Source organism: Motacilla alba, chromosome 13 (assembly GCF_015832195.1).
Source record: "Motacilla alba alba isolate MOTALB_02 chromosome 13, Motacilla_alba_V1.0_pri, whole genome shotgun sequence".
Classification (NCBI taxonomy): Eukaryota; Metazoa; Chordata; class Aves; order Passeriformes; family Motacillidae; genus Motacilla; species Motacilla alba.
In genome coordinates this window covers 1341685-1348409 of record NC_052028.1, presented here as the reverse complement: position 1 = coordinate 1348409, position 6725 = coordinate 1341685, and the positions used below count along the sequence as shown (strand labels likewise).

The 6725-nt window shown below is 51.9% G+C and overlaps 1 long non-coding RNA gene and 1 other non-coding gene across 2 annotated transcripts; both read right to left on the bottom strand.

The window, feature by feature from the left end:
* Positions 1–2286: 2286 nt before the first annotated feature.
* Positions 2287–3830, bottom strand: LOC119706439. Its single transcript, XR_005258527.1, has 3 exons — positions 3690–3830; positions 3164–3379; positions 2287–2591 (listed from the first exon to the last, which is right to left on the bottom strand). It is a non-coding gene; the product is annotated as an uncharacterized LOC119706439 (long non-coding RNA).
* LOC119706734 lies at positions 2734–2936 on the bottom strand. The gene has a single exon (XR_005258594.1). It is a non-coding gene; the product is annotated as a small nucleolar RNA SNORA74 (small nucleolar RNA).
* Positions 3831–6725: the final 2895 nt, after the last annotated feature.

The window sequence follows — 6725 nt, the reverse complement described above, 5'->3', positions numbered from 1 at the left end:
ATTTTGTGGCCAAAGAACCGGTCTCTCCATTAGCCTGGAAACTGCTGTGCTCCAGCAGATTTAGGAAGGTGAACATGATTTCAAGGAAAGCTCTAGGGGAAAGGAAAAATCTACCTCTTCAATTCATCACAGGCTGATTTTTCTTCTCTGTAAGTGGCTGGAGAGCACAATGAAACAATAACACAAGGTTTTTTTAAAAAATGGAAGTGGTACAATATACATGTTGAAATATGGAAATGCTCAGAGAACAATCACAAGAAATCCAGCTCTTAAGCTCAAGGTAAAAAAACAATTAAATGCTCAAAAACAAGCCCATAAATCTCAGTTAACAATCCTCCTGTGCTGTGGTGCTGCAGAGCAGTAAAAGCAGAGCAAATGTAAAGCAATCCTGCCAGTTTTGCCTAGCAGAAATCATATAGATTGCAAAATACATGGTTCTCCTAAACAGAACCATAAATCACGTTGTCATTTCCCCAGTACGAATGCAGGTCCTGCTCCATTTCCTGGCTTGATTTCACTGCCAGTCTTGGACCTCATGGGTTCTCTCCCAACTCCCTTTGCTGTCCTGCGCTCCAGGCCCCAGAGCAGGTCCAAGGTGAATGATTCTGACCTTTATCAATAGCTGTGTGCTGCAGAAGGAGCTGCACGGTGCTGACTGTCCCTTTCCTGCGGAGGGGACACCCCGAGCCCCAGACCCTGTGCTTGTGCTGACTACTGGAGAACCTTCAGGACATCCCTATTTTTTATTTCCCAGTTGTGCAGAAAGCAGAAGCTGGACATGCCCCAGATTCCCCAGCCCTGGGCTGAGCCCTGGGCAGCAGGGGAGGGGGGATTCTGTCCCTGTGACGCCATGTGAAGGCTGACCTAGAACACAGACTAGAGGGAGCTAAAGAATAAAGTAGGAATTTATTAAGAGGTCTCAAATAGATCCACCTTGGAAGAGACAGCCCAAAATGGGCAAAAATGTACAACAGGTCACCGGGTCTCACACTTTTATAAGTTTTGGTGTATTTGCACATTGGAGCTAATTGTCTGATTCCAGCTCCAGCCCATGCACTCCCATCCTTCTTTTTCTCTCCAGCCCACGCTGTTTGTGCTCTTGGGCTGAGATTTGGATCATTTGTCCTTGGTGCCCAGCTGGAGCAGGAATTGTTTTGTCTCCCTGCTCTGTGCAGAGAGCTCAGCATCCCCTCATGTGAAGCCTAGACTTATACCCCAAAGCAGAATAGAATCTAAAAAACAGAAAAGCTAAACCTGATGCATCAGCTGTGCCCCTGTGCTCAGGTGAGACCCCACCTACAGAGCTGCCCCAGCCCTGGGCCCAGCGCAGGCAGGAGCTGGAGCTGCTGCAGCCAGGCCAGAGGAGGCTCCAGGATGAGCAGAGGGATGGAGCAGCTCTGCTGGGAGGAAAGGCTGGCACAGCTGGCATTGTTCACCTGCACAGCAGAAGCTTTGGGGTGACCTCAGGGTGGCCTTGCAGGGCCTGAAGGAGCCCCAGGAAACATGGGGAGAGAATTGCCAAGGGATGGAGGGACAGGACCCAGGGAATGGCTCCCACTGCCAGAGGGCAGGGGTGGATGGGATATTGGGAAGAGCCCATTATTTCCCATTTTTTGCATCTTTTGGGAATAGCTGCTCCAGCAGCAGAGCCCCCTGACACAGAGAGTGTTCCTTGGCTACCAGCAGGCAGGACCCCCCCCCCCGCCATTAGGGCAGCAGATGCCCAGCCCTAGGAAAGAGTAAAATTGCTGGGCACAACATAAATCCACGGGGAAACCCCTGATTAGTTTTGCAGGTAGGATTTGTTCCTACAGAAACAATAGAACTCAAGCTTCAACCAGGAAAAACCTTTATTCCCCAATGGTTAGTATTTTAACAAGTATTCCCATGTGCAGTACAAAAACTGTGCATTCAAAGTTCTGGATATTCAGGTGGCAGAAGGGCTCATGGCTGAACTAACAGTGTCACGGACATTTAAGGAGTCTGGATTATCTCACAAACCCAGGCTTTTCTAGAAGACTGCAAGGAATTCAAATCTCATATTGGAAAGTAAAACACTCCTATTGTTTCAACTTTTGCATCAAAGTACCATTTTTGTCTGAAGCCCTATTCTCCCCACCAGTTCTGATGTATTTTACATATTTACCAGCCTTTTCCAACCTTCCTTTGTGGGCTCACTTTCCCCCAGGCCTAGGGATGAGAGCTGGTGCCTCACTACAGCCTTTCCAGTCTCCACTCTCAAATCCTGCTGCACCCAACAGCCTTGTAAGATAATGAAAAACAAACTGAGCAAGCTTAAATATAAATACGTTTAATTGAAGTAATATAAAAATGTATTTCCAACAAGCAATGAGAGGAGATTAACAATAAATTGCACACATAAATCTTGTTATACCTTGCCCCAAATCATCTTTGATGTTTCCAATTCCTACATCCACATACTGAAAACAAATTCTCCAGTTGCCCCGTTTAAACTGTGGGCTCCAGGTTTCCATCTTCTGAATACCTTTCAAACAAGGATCTTTAAAGCAGCATCGACAGCTTTGCTTCTGACCACTCCTGCTCCGGCAAGCCCCACAGCAACAAATTACCTGTCATAAAAACCCAATAAAGACAGTTGAAAAGAGGACCTCTATTCAAGCCTTAGCACTGACCAGTTAATTAGCTGACATTCATTTTTATATAAAAGATGAACATTAAAATATCTACAACAGAATTTTAAATTTTCTGTGTGTTGTCTGCATCCAATCTAGGCTCTAACTCCACGGGCAGGAGTTACTCCACTCTCGGGCATGCAGAGTGCTGCCAAAACCTGGCACCACTGAGCACCAGGACGGCCCCACTGGTACCAGGAAAGCTCAGCAGCACCTTTCTCTCCCAGCAGCATAACACTAGCACAGGCACTGAGCAGCCACAGGCAGCTGACTACTGCTGGTAGGAAAAAAAAACAACAAAATTGGGGATTTACAGGGCAGAAAAAACGTGGAGGCACTTCTGACGATGCCTACTCTTATCAAGGCTTCATCCAGTAAGAGGAATAGATAAGCTAAACCTATTGCTGGATAAACCACGGAGGCTAGCACAGGAGCCAGCAGAGGCCTTTTAGTTAATTCAAGACAGCAAAACAAACATTTTTGCCCATTTCCCTGGCTCACGGTCACACCTCACCCACGTGGCTCCAGAGCTCTCTCCCTGTGTCTCACGGGCAGGTTATCCCTTCACATCTCCTCTCGGCAGGCTCCTGCGGCCCCTGGGGAGTCTCCCTGGCTGTCCCAGCCCGGCACAGCTCGGGCGATTCACTCACGGCGGGATCGGGCACCGCCGGGCTGCTCCCGGCCGCCCACAGCGGCGGTCCCGCGACCCCCCATCGGCTGAAGGCCTAAAGAGAGGACAGCAGAAACATCGCAAATAATCCACCAGTTCCATCTGCAGCCACAACGCTCAACAGCAGCGGCCTGGCTTGCGGCAGAGAACGAAAGCCAGCAAACCGAGCGAAAGGCTGAGGAATTAATGCTGAGCTGCACCGCCGAGCAACACCCCCAGTCCCGGGCACCGCGGGCTGCAGCGCTTGCCGGCCGGCAGCAACAGCTAAATAAGAAAAAATGAGTATTTCAGGTGGCGCCTTCCTTCCCCGGAGCCCCGGTCCCCGGCCGCGCTGCCGCCGCCACCGTGCGCGGCACTGCCCTCACCTCATGGCGGCGGCGCCTCGCGGCGAGGGAGCCGCGCTGCCCGCAGCACAGAGCCCTCACGGCAGCGGAGCAGAGAGGGAGCGGGGCTGGCCGCGCTGCCGAGGTGATTCCACAGGCACCGCCCCGCTCGCTTTGGCCGCTCCCTCCGGGCGGGGAAAAAGCCTCAAAAATCGGCCACAGAGCGGCGTAGGCTGGGAGGGATTTAGAAGATCGTCTGGACCTACTCCCTGCCAATGGCAGGGACACCTGCCACTATCCCAGGATGCTCCAATCCCCGTCCAGCCTGGTCTTGGACACTTCCAGCATCCTTGGCAGAGCCAGAGCAGGAAACACGATCTGTGGAGCTGGGAGAACTGAACTCAAGCACCAGCTCATGGGAAGCAGAAGGCTGGTGAGCTGCCTCTGCTTGCCCCTGATGTGTCCCACTTCGAGCACAGGAGGTAGAAGTGTCAGCTCAGAAAAGCTGTCAGCAACAAAAATCTAGCCCTGAAATAAGCAGAGAAAAAGTTGTGGTGCTGCCAAGTGCCTTGCTGGGAGAAGCACAATTCCACACCTTCCCTGGCCTCCACTGGATGCCTTAACATCAGCCCAGTGCTCTGTGTATCCATATCCGGGCACAGCAGTGTAACTCTGACCACCCTCGCTGGGGATCCATTCAAAGGAAGTTTTTTTTCTGGGCTTTGTGCTCCAGTAAGACACTTCAAGGCCTTTCTAGAAAGACTGGCATCCCTCTCCCATGCTCCTCATGTGCTTATGCTCTCAGAGCTTGGCAATGAACTCAGCTGGAGCTGTGCCTTGCCTCAGGCAATCATCCACTCCAGCTCTGTCTTCTTCAAATGCTTCATGGTCTATTTTCAGCCTAGGGCAGGCAGTTATTCTTCCTGGATGTGGGGTGCTCCTCCCCAGCTCTGCCTGATCCTGCCTTGTCCTGGGAAGCTCTGGGCTCATTGTGCCCAGGACACAGCTGTGTGCAGGGAGAGAGGCTGGTGCTGAGCAGAAGCAGTTCGGTGCTTCCCCTGTCAGTGGTGAACCTGGTGAGGAACAGGTTTCCCAGCTATGCCCAATGCAGCACAGCAAAACCTGTCTGGGGGACAGACAGGTAAGAGCAGACACAGAGCACTTCATGCTCTTGTTCCTGGGGGTCTCGCTGCCCATGGCCAAGGCACGTGCCCACACAGGGATGGATGATAACTCTGCCGAGACGCTAAGCCACGCCTTCAGTTTTGAACTGTTTAATTCATTAGTGCAGCGTGGGGCCCAAATTAATATGCTTTGTCTCTTTTAATAAGATATTGTCAGCAGGACTGGGGAGATACTTCAAAAGCTTCCTGAATGCCAAATACCAGAACTCAGCAACTCTCAGTGCCAGGACCAGTCTCTCACTTCCCAGTACAGATTCCTTCTGTGTGCACAGCTTTTCCTCTGCTTGCCGGCCTTGGAGGGGGGCTCAAACAAAGACCTGCACATCATTTGTGAACTTTGAGTGAAAAGCATCAAACCAGATGAAACACAGCAGCTCTGCCACGGGAGTGAAGCCCTTTTCTGTCACAGGAATGTGCTCTCTGCATTAGTTGCAGCCAGCCCCTGTTGTTTCATCTTGGCTTGCTGACCACTAAACAGAGCCTCCTTTTCTCCTGCAAGTGTTGTGGTGGGGCCTGAAGGGACTCAGATGCTTTGTTGCAAGCCAGATTAGAGATATGAGTTACTACAAAACAAAAGCTCAGCAAGCCTTCAGGAGAGTTCCTCTAGTCTAGACACAGCCTCCCCTGAGCTCCCTGCATTCCAGCACAGCCCTGCAGCTTGTGTTCAAAGCAACTCAACAGGCTCCAGAAGTCTGGGTAACCTCTGTCGAGTGAATGTTCAGTTACAGCATAAAGGAGGAATCACAACTGAGTGATTTTGCTCCCATAAATTAGCAGGATGGGTTAAACCAGGACATGAGCACTGTCTGCTGGCAGAGTGCATCCACTCAAGAGATCTGCACTGGCATGGAGCTGTAGTGCTTCAAAATACGTGTGCTCCAAGCCTGGTGTGGGACATCCCCCACGTAGCTGATGTCTGCAGCTTCTGTGGCAGCAAGAGAGATCCTTTACTGTCACCTCAGCCCTGAACACACCCGTGCCCAGGGCTCACTGCCTGCCCCACGTCACTGCTCACCTACAGCTCTGGCACTGCAGGGTTGGTACTGTGATCATTCTGTACCAATCAGATTTTGGCTCAACACCATTTGGCCACACCATCAGTCACTGGAGAAAAAGACAGTAATGCCGTGGGAAGAGGAAGAAAATTCAGGAAACCTATGGAAGGAAAGATTTGTGGATGTACATTGTCATTTACCATGGTGGTCACCTCCAGCCCCACAGCCAAGCAGGTTTGGGCTCTGGTGAGAAGAACTTTTATCCCCCTGGTGTCTGTCACGGCTGGGGACTGTGATGATGACACCGTGTGGGTGTTGGTGCTTGCGCTGCCCTATGAGTGACACCAGCCTTGCTTGGCTCCTGCGCAGCAGAGGTGGTGGGGCAGCCATGGCCTCGATGGTGCCTTTTCCTCTTTTGGGAGATTCAGCACTCTTTGAGGTGCTGCACCCAGGTCAGGGATACCCCACACATGAGCACAGACTGGGAGAAGAGCTCATTGACCGGCAGAGAAAGACTTGGAGGATATGATGAAAAGCTGGACATGAGCCAACGATGTGCAGTGGCAGCCCAGAAACTCCCCTGTGCTGGGCTGCACCCACTGAGGAGTGGGCACCAGGTGAGGGGAGGGATTGTCCCCCTCCACTCTGCCATTGTGAGACCCCCCTGCAGAGCTGCTCCAGCATCAGAAGGGTATGGAGCTGTTGGAGCAAATCCAGAGAGGCCACGGAGATGCTCCCAGGATTGGAGCCCCTCTGGAGCCAGGTTGAGAGAGCTGGGGGTGCTCACCTGGACTAAAGAAGGCTCCAGGGAGAGCTCAGAGCCCCTTCCAGGGCCTAAAGGGGCTCCAGAGCTGGAGAGGGACTGGGGACAAGGGGTGGAGGGGCAGGACACAGGGAAC